Source organism: Pinus tabuliformis, chromosome 8 (assembly GCF_031772625.1).
Source record: "Pinus tabuliformis cultivar Carrire ecotype Pingquan chromosome 8, CPIR1, whole genome shotgun sequence".
Lineage (NCBI taxonomy): Eukaryota > Viridiplantae > Streptophyta > Pinopsida > Pinales > Pinaceae > Pinus > Pinus tabuliformis.
The window spans coordinates 1218153230-1218172101 of NC_142294.1; positions in this window are offsets into that span (position 1 = coordinate 1218153230).

Sequence of the window (18872 nt, forward strand, 5' to 3'; positions counted from 1 at the left end):
ACATTAAAGTTGGAGAAAAATGCATTTTCACTCAATTGAAGAAATTTCCTATGAATTTCTTGGACCCTATACTTCACTTATGTCAAGTTAATATATTTATTTTTCTCCACCTCTGTGAAATTAATAGATTTATTTTTCCTCCACTTATGTCCATTTAATATATTTATTTTCCTCCGCTTATGTCAATTTAATATATTTATTTTCCTCCATTTATGTCCAGTCAATACATTCATTTCAATAAAGTCAAGTCAAGTCAATATAAGGCTCCACAAGAATTGATAAAGTCTAATAAAAATATTAGAGTCCCAAAATAATATAATTTTCTCTTTACTGAAGAAAGTTCCTCCAAATTTCTTACCCCTATGTTTTATTTAAACCAATACACTTATTTCCCTCCACTTACATCAACTCAATACGCTCATTTTAATAAGTTAATATGAGCAACTCCCTCCCTTTCTCCATCTTAATAAGTCAAGTCTATATGAGTAACTCCTCAGCATTAATATAGTCAAATAAAAATATTAAAGTTGGAAAAAAAATACAATTTTCACTTTGTTGAAGAAATTTATCATAAATGTTTTGGTCCCTATATTCCAGATATATTAAATTAATATATTTATTTTCCTTCACTTATGTCAAATAAATACATTCATTTCAATTGAATCAAATCAATATGAATCCATAAACATAACTGAAGTCTATAAAAACATTAAAATTAGTGAAAATTTATCCTAAATTTATTGGGCCTTATGCTTCATTTATGTGAGATTAACATACTTATTTGAGCAACTTTATTGAGCAGTTAGACCCTTCCGCGTTATCGCTTTGGTGGGTGGCCGTGTTTCACGAGCAGGAAAAGTTGGAAAAAGAAAAAAAAAAGCTCTTTTATCGGTGTGTTTCTACCGGTTATACCTTTAAAACTCTTATAATATATGATGATTAAACTAATTTATGAGAAAATTTCTTGTGATCTGAAACATTATTTTTTTATTATATCGAAGTTTGCACATTCGTTTTTATTAATATTTATTTATTTATTTGCTAAATGGTTTAAATGAATTTTAAAATAAAGATAAAATGTTATGTAATGCTATAATTTGTTTAGGAGTTGTCTATAATGCGACTTTTTAGATTCCGGTGACGGAATCCGGCAAGAAATTTAGGTTAAATCTTGATTTGTTGCAGTTAAAATGGTTTTTTAACTGCATATTTGGATTCAGCATGAAAACTGGGATGCTTTCATTGTGTAGAAACTAGCTATTTGCGATTCCAAGATTTCGAAAAAACACAAAAGACTTTCAAAAAGTCGCGTTATAGACAACTGCATTTGTTTATGTCATTAGCTACCGGCAAAGCAAACGGATATGGCTTTTAACACAATCTATATTTTATTAACTATTTATAAATGAAAACACAATCTACATTTTATTAACTATTTATAAATGAAAAAATATTATGAATCATTTGTTCCCTCATACCATATATTATTTAAATAAAATTTATCATTTCAAATTATTATATCTATATTTAAAATAAATTATTTATATTTTTTATTTTATTTCAAAATATTATTTATAAATTAAAAAAATAAAAAATATTATCCATTTTATCTTTTATAAATTAAAAAAATAAAAAATATTATCCATTTTATCTTTTATCTCATATATTATTTAGTTTAAAAGTCATAATTTCAAACTATCAAAATTGTGTTTTTAAATATATTTGTTTTATTTTTTATTTATTTTAAACTTTAAATTATATTTAATTAAAAAAATATAATTTTAAATTATTATAATTATATTTTTTTAAATAATATTGTTTTATTTAGCGTGGTTTAATTATTATATATTTTCAAATTTTTGAAAGAAAAAAATATTTTTTAATTAATTTTTACTATTATTTAAAATGTTTTTTTAACTATATATAAATTTAACGCTTTAAAAAATTACTAAAGTATTTAAATTAAACTAAAACTATATAAGTAAATATTACAACATTTCATTTCAATTTATTTTAAGATTTAGATTTTCTTGCCATAATAATATTTTGGATTACTTTTTCTACCAACACCTTAAAAAATTACTAAAGTATTTAAATTAAACTAAAATTATATATGTAAATATTATAGCATTTCATTTCAATTTATTTTAAGATTTAGATTTTCTTGCCCTAATATTTTGGATTACTTTTCCTACCAGTTTAGATTTCCAATTAACAAATTCAATGTAAAATTTTATCAATAAATTTTATTCTTTTAAATTTTAATATATTGAATTTTCTTTATTGTTAAATATTAAATAAATAAAAAATAATAATTTAAAACTATATAATTTTTAATTTAAAAATATGTAATTTTTTATTTTTAATATAATTTAAATATTTAATATTTATCTTTATATTAGAATTTAGGGTTTTTTTATCCATATTTAGATCACTATTTTTTTTTTTTTCACATTTATTTTTTCTTCTTCATATGTTTTGTGTTAATTTTGATGAAAATTTGTCCATAGGGGTAGAGTAGAATAGATACTGATGGGGTGTTAAGCGTTGTTGTTCTAGTCATGTTAAGGGTTGGTGTGACCCAGGTTTGATCCCTGGGAGATTTCGATGGCTTAGATGCCCCTAGGTAGTTGCTTCTCAAGCCACACGAAGCCAAATATGCTAGATATAATATCTAATTAGATGAGCTCAGACCACTTAATGAAGAAGAAATCTGCCCCATGGGCTATCTTTAGCCTCGTGGATGTTAAAATAATTTATTTCTTCATTATATATATATATATATATATATATATATATATATATATATATATATATAATATCAAAATAAACCTTCTTGTTTAAAATGCATTTTTGAATACAATATGGTACCATGAAAAACCCCTGAGGCACTCAAATTCTACAGTTTGAACAACTTAAACTTGAGTTTCTAAAATTATCTACCAAATTTTCTTTAAAATTAACTAAAACAAAAACTTGAAAAAGTTTTATATATATATATATATATATCTATATATATATATAAATAATATTTGGCACATTTTTATAATTCTTTTTATGTGAAATAAATAAAATTCTATAATCACTAAATATGTAATATTTAAACTTAAATATAAGTTAATATTTAAAATATAATAACAATACTTTGGTGAAAATGAAATCTTTACTATTAATTCTTATGACAAAAATAAAATATTTTTAATTATTTATTTTCCTCCATTATATGAAATGAATATATCTATTTCAATAAAATCAATTCAATATAAATTCTTTTGGAGTATTAAGTCTAATAAAAATATTAAAGTTCCAAAAAAAACCCAATTTTCTCTTTATTGAAAATTTTTGGCTCGCCTATTTTATTTATGTCAAATCAATACACTTATTTCCCTCCTCTTATATAATTTCAATATACTCATTTTAATAAAATCAAGTTAATATGAGTGACTTCCTCTCCTCCATCCTAATAAAGTCAAGTCAATATGAGTAACTCACAAGCATTAGTATAGTCTAATAAAAACATTAAAGTTGGAGAAAAATGCAAATTTTCACTTTAGCTAAGAAATTTCCCCCAAAATTTTTGGTAATGTAGGAAAATCCTACTTTTCCTGCATCTTCAAACTATTCCAAATCACATAGGTTTTGGCCACGCTGGCCACAAAATCATGCTAGAATTTCTCACCATCACCAACGCTCATTACTCAAGTTCAATTCCACCATTAATAGATATGCTATACTCCAATGCACTCCAAATGCATGTTTTTACCATCTCATGCAAATATACTCTGACATGCCTTCACACATGCATCTAGCTTGGCACTTACAATGCTCACATCAACAATTTGAACCTCACCTTCTAGCATATTCAAGTCGAGATCAAAATCATTTTCATTCTCCAGTCTCAAATACAATGTTGTTGAAGTTTCTTCGAAGGATAAACTTACAAATTCCACCTTCTCCAAATCAGCACTAAGTTTGTAAGGTGCAAGAATCTCTCCCTCATAAGGTTGAGAGAGAGTTAATTGTCTTCTACGTCATTCTATATGCATCCTTTGACAATCTTCTGCAAATGAAATTCATGATTAGACATGCATTGAATCCTCTTCACATGATTCTACTACAATATGTACAAAATACTTCACCAGGTTCACTTCATTCAAATTGTCTTAATCCTTGTACTGGATTTCTTTTAAAAATGATAGATTAATAAACAAATCTATCATTAGTTTCAGACTCCACACATATATTGAAACTCTTCGAGTTTAACATCATATTGCACATAGACTCTAAATCTCTATTAATTCTAAATTTTACACAAAGACTAGAATCCTTATATATTCAAACAAAGGTAATTCATGAACATAATTACATGAAATTCTATTTCATTTCACAAATGTGTACATAAAGTTCTACTCGGAAATATGTGTTCCTCTTTATAGTTTGATTTCACATTCATTTGGCCATCCTCTTTTCCTCACACTTACTCTATTTTTTATTGTCCATAGGCTTACAATAGATATAATTTAGAAACATCACAGATTTTTCTAGATTTTAAAATCACTCCATAAATCCTAACTCCTAAAACCACTCAATCTATCCTTAGAATCACTCCATAAATCACCCTTAAATCTCTCGTGCTTTTTATGATAATCAAAGAAACTAAAATTATTTATAATAAGGAATTATAATTCCTTCTCCATGTCAAACCCCCTTTGAATCTTTGTCTCCAAAAGGACTTGATAGTTTTGGGAGTGAGAATGCTCCCAATTCCCAAAGTAGAAAAATTTATGACCTCCTAGACATAAGGCTTTGAAGTAACAATCCCCATGGATCCCACATCTTGTTCTACAGTTTTCCATGCATTTTGACTTCAAAATATTTCAGATTCAATTGGATGTTATTGTTGATTGTTTGCTTCCTTCACTGTATCTTCTTTTGGGTTTCGTCTTCATAAGTTCCCATAGCTCATTTATTTTGATATCCAACTTATTCATTGGTGGTTGGATCTTCTCTTTCATACGATTATCATAAGTCTTATCCCACTCTGCTTCAACATACATCTTCCAACAAATTCTTAAGAAATTTATATGCCTTCTCCACTGCTGCTCTACAACAGATTCATTGTCGTCTTCTTCAAAATTCTCCATTTTTATTTCACATTTCATCTCAAAAATACTTTGTTGCATTTCCTCTTCATTTATGCCACTATTGTATTGCACTTTGGGTTTCTCCTCAAAATCAGCTAAGCCTGCGAATTGTGTGTAGTCCTCACTACATGTATCCTTTTTCATTCATTCCTCTAATAACCTTATTTCTTCCTCAAAATATATAAACATTTTCTTTGAATGTTGTACTTGAGACTTGATTTCATCTTAAGTGTATGCTTCCTCTACATCTTCAACATGTTCTTCCTCTTCTTCAATAATTGGTTGATTAGAACAAATGATGAATCCTATTTGCTTTATTTTGATAGGTAGATCCTCATCAACTTTCACAATGTAGTCAACTATCATGTGTAGTATTTTATTATAACACTTGTACCCTTTGCTTCTCTAGAGTACCCTAAGAAGATTCCTTCATCTACCCTAACATCAAACTTTCCCGATTTCTCGTCTTTATTTTTAATATAACACTTAATGTTGAACACTTTCAAGTGTTTATTGATGTTGGTTTTCCACACCATAACTTATAGGGTGTCTTGTCATAAGTAGGCCTGAGATGTGCTTTGTTTAGTATGTGAATTGTTGCGTGAATAGATTCAGCTCAATAGGTCTGTGGTATGTTTCTTTCCTGCATCATAGCTCTAGCCATTTGTTGTAATGACCAGTTCTTCCTTTCAACAACTCCATTTTGTTAGGAGTGTATGCAGTAGTATATTGTCTCCTTATTCTATGTTCATGACAAAAATCTAAAAAATTATTCGATGTGAAATCTCCTCCTCTCTCTAATCATATGTGCTTTAACTCATAGCATGTTTGGTTCTTTGCTAGTGCTTTGAATAACTTGAATTTATCAATGCTTCTTATCTATATATCAAGAAGGATACCTGTGTTAGTCTAGAAAATTAGTCAATCGCTAACATGAAGTAATACTCACCTCCAAGTTATTTTGTTATAGAAGGTCCACATAGGTCCATATGTACTAGCTGAAAAGGCTTGCTAGTTGATAGTTGATCTTTAATCTTGAAAGAAACATGAACTTGTTTCTCCGTTTGACATGAATTGCAGATACGATTTTATGGCTTTGTGATTTTGGGCAAGTCTCTTATAGCTCTCTTTTTGTTGAGTCTAATGATATGGTTGAGGTTTAAATGCCCTATTCTTCTATGCCACAGCCAACACTCATCTTGTTTCCCCGAATGACATTCTTTACTATATTCCTTCAAAACATATACAGGTTTCTATTTAGATTCCATTGGCTAGTATCTTTCATGTTTTAGTTGACTCTATTTCACATTCCCGAGCCTTAAAGATGACATCATATCCTCTGCTGCACATCTAGCTCACACTCAACAATTTATGTTTCAGTTCAGCCACAAATAATACATCATGTACTTTGCCTCTACCATTATTCAAGCTTACTCTACCTTTTCCCATTATTTTCCCTAGTGCATCATTATCAAAGGTGACATTGCCAAATTTGTTTCCATTTAGAGTTAGAAACTTGCTCTTGTCTTTAGTCATATGTTTGGAGTAACCATTGTTCACATATCGCTAATTGTTCTAGTTATGAACATCAAGAACTAGACTACACTTATTGGTTTCCTTCTCTTCCTTTTTATTTTTCCACAACATGGACTCCTCTATCCTATGATTGTCCTAAGACTATGGTTTGAAGTTTATGAGTTGAAATTCATAATACTTATGTCCAAAATTGTGGCAACAACAATATTTAGTGACATCAAAAAGTAGGGAAAATGGATTATTGTTCTTACTTATGTTTGTCCTTGCATTCACAAATTCGTTGTTGACTTCATTTATTTTCTAACTTCTTGTTTCATTCCTTCTGATATATGCTCTATAGTTCACAACATTATAGCCAATTTTTTTCACAAAAAATAATATCCATGGAAGAAATTTTCATACTTGGGAAAAGATGGTTCTTGTGAATATGATCTCTTTGACATCTTATAGTTTTGTCTTTTGAAAAAATAAGGCTTCTAGTAACTTATTGCTAGTTTGTCAAATATTCTTGTGTGTTGTAGTTGAGTAAGATTTTTCATTTTTTGCTCCTGAGTGGGATTTATCTTTTGTTATTGTTGAGTAGTGTTGTTCCTTTGTTCTTGTTGAGGTGCATTGTTTCCATGTTATTTCTAAGGTGTGTTGTTGAAATCATTATACTTTAGGTGCTAATTGTTGTCGTTATCTCCTATGAATACTTTACTGAAGTTGACGGTGTTTTTATCCTCTGCCTTTTGCTTAGTGGTTTCTCCTTCATAGCCCAAACTAGATTTCATACGCGAAAATATCTGAGTCTTCAATATCTCATCCAACTTTTTAGATGCCCCACTGTGTTTAAAGTTCATATTTAACTCAACTTGTTCTTTCTCTAACTTCTTTCTCGTAACAACTATTTCTTCTTCCAATTTCTCACATTCTTTCCCTTTCTCTTTTAATTGTTGTAGTAGTATGTCTTCAACCTTTTTTTTCTCTTCTAACTCAACCTTTATTTGGAGAATCTCTCATACTTAGGTTCTTCTTTAACATATTTAATCAAAATTTCCTTTTGTTTTATATTCTTTTGTTTGAGTCTGTCAATTTTTTCTAAAGAATTATTTAGCTCTTCTTCAAGGTAAACTTCACCCTCTTATTCTTCACTCAACTCACAATCATTAAGTTTTTTAGATTAATATTTTAGAGCCATAAGTATAAATTCACTAATTCCTTCTTCATCGGAAGATTCATTTATATCACTAGAAGAATTGTTATCTTCTTGTGTATACAATATTTCCTTTTAAATCTTTTCTCATTCTTTATTATATTATATTTGTTCTTTTATTTACCTTTTGATTTATTTCGTCCTTCTTAAAAGGAAATCTTGAGGCATAATTACCTACTCTTCCACAATTAAAGCACTTAAAAGGAAGCTTGTATTTATACTTACCAGTCCCTTTCTTTAGCCTTCTCACAAATTTTGATTCTTCTCCATCTGAGTCTGAACATGAGCACTCCTGGACTTCTGTAGATTTATTATTTGTTTTGAATGTTTCATCCCTTATGGTTGATTTTCCTTTTGTGATCATCATTTCGTGGGATGTTGGGGAGCCAAGCAATTCATCCATTGTTAGGGTTTTAATGTTAAAAATTTCTTCAATCGTTGCTAGTTTGGGATTTAACTTAGCAGGGAGTGATCTCAACACTTTTTGGACTATGGTGGATTCCTTAATGGTTTCATCGAGACCTCTCATAACATTTACTTTTTCAAAAGGACTCAAACTGCATTTTATAACTTGTAATTTAACCATTTTTACTTTACCATCTCCTTCATGAATGTTTTTCAGTTTATCACACATTTTTTTAGCAGTCTTACAGTGCATTACTTTTACAAATTCTAATTTAGCTAGTCCACTTAGGATAGCATTCACGACTTTGGTATTGCATGAAAATTCCAATTTATCATCATTATTTACAATGATGGGTGGTTTCTCATACCCATACTCTATTGCACCTGGAACATCTACTCAAAGGGACATCAAATATGTCTGCATTCTAACTTTCCAAAAGGTATAATTAGTACTAGTAAACAAAGGATCTTTTCTTATAGAACACCCTTTATCCCTAGCCATTACTATGAGTTAGGTCTTCCTTTCGGATGCTAGGTTGATGCAAAAAGAATTGGCTCTGATACCAATTGTTGAAAACTAGGCAATTACTAAGGGGGTGAATAAGTAATTATGTCTTTTATATGAAAAGTTTCAAATTATTTTAATAGCCTTTTATCCTTTTCTTTTATAATTAGTAGAATTATAACAGTTTTCAACAATTAACTAGGAATTCATAAGTAAACACATAAGAAAGACATTTAGCACATGTAGACACCAGATATAAGTGGAAACCCATAAAGGGAGAAAACCACATTTTTTTTGTTGTGATGTAAAGGCAAGCACCAACTCCGTCTTTTAAATTAATTTTATAGGCTTCTACCTATAGGAGGCTTCAACCTTTATTTTCTTCTGCGAGCTACAACTTGTTGGGAGAACCCGCTCCCTCTTCTACACACTCCAACTATCTCTTTTTCAGGCTATTACCTGAGAGGAGACACCAAACCCTTGAAAAGATTAAATATTTACTTTGTTGATTTATTTGGTCTTTGAATTATGAGTTCCTCCTTATCTCTATTATGTACTTTGTTTATGCTCCTTTACAGATGCCTAACTCTTTCTCTTTCTCTTAAATTTTGGTTCACTACTTCTCTTCTTCCTCTTCTTTCTTTTTCAAACAATTCATGAACTAGGTCTCACAAAGTTCAATCAACTAACAATTCTTCCATCCAAAAATGCATCTTTTTATAGAAATAACTCTTGCTGAATGTTTGTACAGGGGTTTGAACAGGTTTAGTTTGTCTTACCATCTCCAAATAGTCTGTTCATTTCAAATCCTTATCAACATTGTTGTCCCTTACTCAAAATTAAATTGACATTTGAAGTGGAAATAATAAATATTATCAAATGATGTGTAACTTCCACATTGCCTGCCAATACTTTGCCTTCATCACTAGTTGGTCAAGGTGTTTTCACTCCTGTAGGTCAGCATAATGACTCATTTTCTCCAGCACTCCAATATAAACATATTCTTCTCACCTCAGTTTTAGTTTGAAAAGGGAGGTTTGGATTGCTCTAAGTTCGGGTTAGACTTTTTCCACATACTTTCTCTTGGTACGACTTCAGATTTGAAACATGCTACAAGATTTTCCTTTAAACATTGATATAGATATATAGGATTTGAAATCACAAAATGTAGTGATCTACCTAAACTTTTGAGCTTGTCCTTCTAAATTAGCCTTAATTCAGGGTCACTCCTTGTGCATGATTCAAGAGATATATCACTCCATCGCTAAGAACAACACCTGTTTACAAAGGTGTTGGACTACTTTCATCATCTATTGTATTAATAAAATACTATGATCATGTTTATGTTCCCTGAGAGATGTCTTATTTGCAAAGGTGCTAGACTACTTTCATCATATAACGTATTCATGGAAGGCTTCGAAATTGTTTCTTTTCCCTGAGAGATGTCTTGATTACAAACAAACTAATTACTAGTTCTCTAAAACCTAAGTTCCTCTCTCATTTCTTCTTGTAGGAGGAAGAGACTCACTTGGGGTTTGCTCAATGATCCATTGATAGTTACCTCAATTAGTGTCATATTGAAACAATGCTCAATGCTTACCAAATAATCTATTGGAATTTTAAAAAGGCTATGGGGCAACTATTGATTTGAGAGCCAAAAACATATGAACTTCTCTTTGAAACTTAAGCTTGACATCAATATAGGTTTTAGATTAATGAAATGGAGTATGTCCTTGGTGGAACTGTTATCAGCTTCCAAAGTGTCCTTATTTCCTTTAATATTGTTACCCATGTTATCTTTATATACCTCACTATACTTATACTCAAATTTATGGAATATATCATTCATGAGGTCATAGGTGGAAAGACTATTGAGGGTTATATCATACGTGCTTCTAATGAAAAATTCAAAAATGGAATCAAGGCCAGCTTCATTAGTCTCTGCATTACGATCATTTCTTTTCATTTCATTTGTACCCCATGTAGACATGGGAGAATCTACAGAGATTAAAAGAAAGGTTGCTACAGGTCCTACATATGCTAACTCGGATTGGAGCCTTGTTTATGTCTTGGATTGAAACAAAGTAACCCTCATATACTTCTTAGACTAATATTGATTACTTGTATCAAGATGAGGGTGATAAGCATAAGTATTGTGAGGATGATACCAGTGCTAATGTGGGCTTATTCTTATTAACTAACCTTTGACATCAATGCAAGATACAACATCAGTGCCAAAACCTTCAACAATTACATGAATAATGAGAATTTTTGTCCAATTAAAACATCAACTTGCCATTCTTTAAGCAAAATGTAACACGACAAGGAACTTGCTGGTGAATTTGTACAAATATTTGCAATTTGGGGCATCCAAATAATCAGTGTCTATAAATTCAAATTAAGGGGATTGGAAAAAAAAGATGATGTGCTCCAACTCATCAAAAAAATAGAGATAGAGATTAGGTATTAAGAATTGTTGACAATCATATTTTATTCATTATTATTTTTTTAAGTTATCAAGAAGTTAGAAATCTATTATAAAATCTTGAAAATTTTATCACCTCACATATATATATTTTATATTTTGTTTTGGAAATATACATTTTATTTAAAATTAAAAAACATTCAACATATTAAAATAATATTATTTAACTTAACTAACCTTTTTTTAATAACATTGTTTTAACATTATTTCTAGGAAAAGGTAAAATCGTCGTATTGTTAGATTGCAATGCTTTTCAAAGGTTGTCGCAGGGAAAGTAAGCGACGTTCACATGAAGTTTATGAAAAAATGAAGGATTTTGAGGTATTTTTATTAATTGTATACCAATTGATTTCGACAACTCCACTCGCTATCGATGTCACTCTTGAGGTGTTTACAAATGTCTTTGAAATTGGATGAGGTGGATAATAACTATTTTTGGAAAACCATTATTTATTTCTATTTTCGAATATATATCACTATATATATTCATTCATCAAAAAGTTGGGTGGATGGAGCTCGTGAATATCACTATTGACTAAGTGGAGTAATAACCAGATTCTAACATACTAGTTCGGTTCAATTTTATTATAAACACAACTACACAATATAGATACCCAAGGTAACCTACCTAAAGGGTTTCCATTAGCTTAAACTCATGAATTATGAATACAATCTAGAAGACCATAACAACAATTATTGGGCCATGTCAAATTCTATAAAAATGATGGTTTCAGTGTGTAAACCCTTCATGCGGATGTCTTTGAAGAGAATCAAAATGAAGACTCTCTTTATATATTGTCAACTTCTAGCAAGAAGAATAAGGTCCTCAAATATCATATCCATAAAGAAGGGTAGTTGTGACCAATGAGTGAAAGAGACATATTTTCCAAAAAGTCCTAAAATTGATGTTGGAAACATTACTTCTTAAGGGGAGTAATCATTTTGTAACCTTAAATTAAATAAGATTCTACTGTCGATATCACATTGAAGTATGGTGCAAAAATAATACTCTTAAATATGTTCAAGATGGTACCATCTCCACAAACCCATTCCTTTAAGTGAGAATGGCATTAAATTTACCTCTATCTTTAAGGTGTTGAGAGGCATACCTCTTTTTCCCCAAGTTTCCATAACTCCCAAGGAGTCACAAAAATATGAGAAGATGTCTATCTATTTTCAAAGGACTTTCATCAAATGTAACATCAAAATAATGTAATGCCATCTACAAAAAGAAACATACCAATATAAACTCTAAAAAACAAACAACCATGTGTATTTCCCAATGCGTTTTTATGAATTCCTTTCATTCATTTAATGTAGAGCCTAATAAAAACTAAGGAGAGAATTGAAAACATGATTTTAACTCATATACTACTTTGGAATCCTTCTATATTATCAAAGCTTGTATGCACTCTACCAATGGTGGATTTATAGTATTGAATACCCAGAAGCATGAGCTTTCCATGAGTAGGTGTTGAGGCATCATTTGATATCCCTCAAGAAAGTGTACAAAATATAAATAAAATCCACCCATGTTAGTCATAACCTCCTCAATGCTAAAAGTAAAGATGAAGATGTGGGCACTAATGCCATGATTTATTTGGAAACTTTCTTGTCTTTTAGCTCTTAATCCTTTGTTCTCTACCCATGTTGAGTTATAGATGTCTAAAGTTGTAGCAAATATCTCCACTAAAGGAAATATGGTCATAATTATGAGAATTGTTATATAGATGTTTAAAGTTGTAGAAAATATATCCACTAAAGGAAATATGGTCATAATTATGAGAATTATTAATTTTTACACAATAGGAGAAAGGCAATTAGAAGCTCAAGTTAAATATAATTAGTTACTTATTATATTTATTTATTTATTATATTTCTCTCAGTTTAATTGTTATTTTTTAATTTTTATTTTATATTATTAAAAAAATAAATGGTGTAATGTTTATATATATATATATATATATATATAGAGAGAGAGAGAGAGAGAGAGAGAGAGAGAGAGAGAGAAATGTTGCAAAATGTAGTAATTTGTTCTATAACTAGCATACTGAAGGGAATCAAACATATATGTGTTGTAAAAACAAAATAGGAATTTATATTAGAATCAAGTGGTAGAAAAGATTTAAAATTGATATATTGTTGACATTTTTTACTTATTTTCGAGAGGATATAATGAATGCACTATTTCATAGTAATTTGAGCTTATTATATTTATTAAGATTATTTTCACTAATCTTGGTTGCTAAAATACAATTTATTGTAGAGGCCAGTCTTCATATTGTAGTGATCCTATGGTGTCACACTAAAGAGAGGCTCAATCATTTAATACATGTTCCACCTTAAAATATCTAATGAAACTTCAATATGGGAACATATGAGTAAATCAAGGGATCATGTCATTTCCATTCATGAGGGTGACTAGACTAGGCTACCATCCATGTGCATACCCAGTTAATCCATGAGTAGTTTGAATTCCAATATCTCAATTATATTTTGAATTAGAATTAGATAGAGGAGGCAAGAATAAATCTCTAAGCTTGACTACACTAAGTGGGTGAGTAGGCTAAGTAGACATCGTTATAATAATCAAGGATCTTTTTGATATATCCAGTTGGAAGTCATTCATGTTAATAATTAGCATTTATATCGTTTGGAGGAATTAGGGTCCCAAATCCTGTTATTCCTCACATTAAGTACTAGTTTCAAATTGCTCTAAGCTAGACTATAATTCCAACATTTACGAGATTTCTTCATATTGTTGAATAAAATATTTAGTTCATTTTTTATTTAGAAAGTATTTGACAAGGCTCTAGAACTCACTTGTGTGGGACACACTAATTATAAGAACCCTCCTTCCATTCCCATTGTTGTTAGATGAGTTTCTTGCATACATGTAGCTTATTATTTGTACTATTGGTAGTTCAGTGTTATTAGCATTCCTATTAAGATAATGTGTTCAATATGATCAGTTTCATGTTGTTTCCATTTCTTTTAACTATAATAATCAACAACATGGGTTGTGCACTTTGTAATTAATCATGAGCATGTTAATTGCTACGTTGTTTGATTTCACAATTCGAATATATAAATAGTAGTTATTGATCTTACCCACTTTCTCATTTCATTAGGAGATGGTGTCAATCCCATCCGACTTCTAATAAACTATAGCAAGATATGATAATTAGAACCTAGGTTGTGTAGAATGGAGTTAGAGTTGTTTCCATTGGAACCCCATTGTTGAATATTTATAACTACGAAATAACATTAGGAATTTTAGATACTATATTTTTAGTAGATTAGACTTATGTAGTTTTGCACATATAGTGCCCAACAACACCTTAGAAGTTTACATAATTCCTGGATGATAATTGAAGTGAACCATGGGGTATAAAATATTATTGTTGTGATTTTGTTTCCCAACATAAAGTGTGCAATTTTTTGTTTTGGAATTGAACTTTAAAACAACTAGTGTTAGAGTAGTTGTGTTCATCCTCTACAATGAATCACTCTATCCTTTAGAAAACCTACAAACACGTTAAGTATTCTTTCTAATATCATTAGGTTTTTGTGATAAAAGTTATTATCTGAAAGGTTTTCCAAATAATCACAACCCTTTTTTAAGTCTCAATGTTTCATACCAACCATTGTAAGCCAATAATAGGAAGGGATGTGAAAGAATGAATTTGTGAAGAGAAATCATGTTTTAAGTTCATATTAATGTAAATTTATAACTCAAATTATAATTATAAATAATAAGAAGGCCAACCATAATGAACGCATTAGAACACATAGGATCATAGTTTTATGTACATACATAATGTGATGTGTGTGGCGTGGATTGTTATAGACATTTTTGTGCCTTGCAGCTATAAGCATGAAATGCCCATAATCTAAGGGATCCAAAGTCCCTAAACATGTTGTTCCTACCCCTAGAGGAACAAGGCTAACAAACCACAGCAATTCACAGAAGTTCTCCACCAGAAACTGCTAAAAAACAAGTCAATTCAGGATCAATTCAGAGGCTCCACTAGCTGTCTGCGCTGAAATGCAAAGTCTGCACTAGCTACCTGCACTGCAACGCAGGTAGAAGCACTACCAGGGTGCGCTGAGCGGGAATTGAAAAATGGCAAATTCATTCAACAAGGTGTCAAGACCCTGGAAGCTTCCAGAATCTTGCTCAATGACACTTGCCTCAGGGAATTCGACTAGTGATGAGTAAGAGGCTCCCAATCTCCAAGTGGAAGCAAGAACCTCCAAGTGGAAGCAAGAACTGATAGAGGGAGAGGACACTAGTCAGATCTCAAGCTGACTCATCCTCTCTCCAAACATTTATATATGGATCTCTCCTCCATGAGATCTAGAGGCTGGAATTTTATTGCAAAGAATTGTTGTTGGTTTGAGATTGGAATCATTGGGTTCTTAATGCTTTGAAGGAAGGGGAAGATATGAATTTCATTTGTTGGGAAGGAGATGCTGGATTGGAGCCCTCTGGGTTGTATCTCTTCCTGAACCTTGTTATTCATCAATAAAGCTATCTTGGTTTCTCCTATATACTGGTGTATCTTTGATGTATGATTGCATTAGTATGTTTAGTTTATTTCTAATCCTGAACTAGTTATGAATATGAATCTATGTCTTTGTGTAGTGTTCTCTTCTTGTGATCTTGCAGAAACCTCTTGAAGTTGGGCGAGCGAGAAGGAAAGTAGTTGGGAACTCCCAAAGAGAAGAGAAACCGGATCGAGGGACAAACGGAAGACACCGGTTAGTCCATCCATCTCTCTTCATTCTTAATTCATAAAGGAAGAATACTAGAGTAGCTGTTTCTGTTTGTTGCTAAGGCACTGTCACACCTTAGGTGGATAGGATCGTCCTGCATAGGCATTTTTCCCCACAACAAATTGGCGACTCCGCTGGGGAGATCTGTTTAGTCATTTTATTTGTGTCTCTATCATTGTTTGTTTCATAGACTCAACAACAACAATCGAACTGCATCTGCTATTCTCAGATGCAAAGTAGACAGCTGTTGCTTTGATCCAATCACTGGATTTGTCTATGATCTGAACAATGGACTCACAAATGATTTGATGATCCTTTGTGATAGATCTTAGCCCTTCCTCAAAGCATCCCTTTGATTGTACCTTGCTTGTTGCTTTGATTTGGCCTGAAACTGTAGATTAAATAGCAAACTGTGACCCAGAACCCAGTGAGAAACTCTCGTTTCTCCTTCAGCGCAGACCCTGTGAAGAGGTTCTGCATTTCAACGCAGGTCCCGTGAAGGCTACCTATGCTGAATGTCAAAACCTCTGTGTTGAGGGTGCGCTGATCCAGTTAGGCCTTGTGCAGCTGGGGTTCTCTGCTCTGTTTTGCCTTGTTTTGATCTCTGATTTTTGCAGCCTGTAACTAGCATAGGTACCTGTCTGATAACTCCTTTTCTCTGCTTAAATTCCACCTCCTTTTGTACAAAAATACTATGAGTGTTTTTATGTGTTTGTGGCGTCATTTACAGTTTTCCTTTGTAAGAGTGAAATAGTCATCCTGTAGCCCTTGATTCAGATCTGTTGATTGTGATCTTAGGAGAGAGTTCATTGGCTGTTTACAGTTGATTATACATTTACTTTTGCTTTTGGTTTGAGTTTGTCTCTTTTAAGTGTCGAAACAAGTATTCATTTCGAAAATCGTTAAGTGTTGTAATCTCTTCTACCCTTTTTGATTTCGAAAAAGTAAACTTGTTTATATTTGTCATTTAAAAGCAAATTCAAAGTTGTACAAAAAAGCTTTCTTTTTAGGCATCAATACTAAGAAAGCAGAAAACAAACACCTGCATTGTGCATTTGCATCTTGATAGTTTGCATGCTTGATTTAGGGAAAGTGCATTAGAGTGTGCTGATTGCTCTTTGAGAAAAGATGGTGTCTTTCTTTTCCCTTTGTAGCTAGGATTTTCATAGTTGAAAAGATATAAAAAGCTTGCTTATCATCTTTAGACTGCATTTAGGAATTGTATCATACATCTCGTGGTGAACCTCAAAAAGCAAACTTCTAAAAAGATCAACCTAAAATAAATTGAATGAACTTAACAACGCTTTGCAACATAACGCACAACATAGAGGTCTAGGCTAGAGACGTGTTCCGGCGTCGTAAAACCTGGTGACTGTCGATCTCGTTGATGGCGGGTGATTCCTCCTGAGAGACGATAGCACCAGTGCGGATTGTGCTCCCACGTACCGTCGCGTATATATTGGGAGACCCCTATAGGCATAAAACCTTTATCCTTAGGAAGCCGTGTCGACCGCCCTACTGATCGCAATGCACTGAACATAGCATTCAGGAAGATCGACCGCCCGTACCCTAAAAAGTATTCTGCGGTTTTGCAAAAAGTTTGGCACACCCTCTACCTAGAACTCCAAAGCAGTTCCTTTTGGCATTTTTCAGACTCTATAACGAAAAAAGTCCATCTGAGCATTTGTCACTTCGGGCTCGTTAAAACATCGAAGGAGACTAGAGTCCTCGTTAGCTTTTTCTTGACTCTTTAAAAGTGAAAAAGCAAGTTGTGTCTAAAGCGTCGTTAAAATTTATTTTAAACGAAACAATCACCCCTATTCCTGCGTTGATCTTTAGGTTGAGAAAATGGAGCACACCAACCAAGGAATTCCCCTTGGTGGAAATCCTAGTCCCTTCTCCTCTTGGGGAGATGTTGGTGCACCCCACATGGCCACATTGTCGCTTCCAGGACTGACAATTGGCCTGCCGGTCTAGCTCTTCTCGACCAATGTCGTTCAAAACACCACTATTCCTGAACAATCGAATCAACAGTTAGACCAGGTTAGAGTTGCCCACCAACCTTCTACTTCATCTAATTCTTCCTCTCCTCCTTCCTCTTCGCTTGATGGAACTGGTAAAACAAAAAACCAAGCTCCTAAGGAGAAGAAGGAAAAGAAGAAGAAAGAGAAAAAGAAGAAGGAGCCAAAAACGACTGGGGGAAAACAAGTGGCATCTGACAAAAATGCACACACAGCACTGACTAGGCCTAAATCGCCATGTGTCATATGCAAGGGAAACCACTTCCACAGAGATTGTCCCTGCATCCCTCGTATACTAAGGGACTGGTCTCCCCATTTGTACAATTCGGTGGCGTCAACCTCTGATAGCCATGTTGACAGCTCACCGTCAACTAGTGAAAGTGAAGTCACAGGACAGAGAGGGAAAGCTAGATTTCCCTGCAAACTGTGTGAAGGCGACCATGCCATCCACCATTGTCCCTTCTTAGACGAGGCTAAAAGAGTTTTGGAAGATCGCCCGATTTTACGAGCACAACTTCCTCCTGGATATCAAAAACTCCTGCCAAGTCCTTCACCAGTTGAGAACCCGGCTGGCCCGCTCAGGTGGTCAGCCGAAGCACCTATCATTGAGGATGAACCGTATGAATCCATACCTAACGAAAGTCAAAAGGTTGAGGCGGCAGTTGACCCGGTTTTGCCTTCAGAGGCTCTATCTTCGAATGATACCATCACAGAGGAGAATAAAGACGACACCGTCCAAATTCTCTTCATCAACACAGACTCCGACGAACAAGGGGGAAATTTGCCCATTCCTTTATCGCAG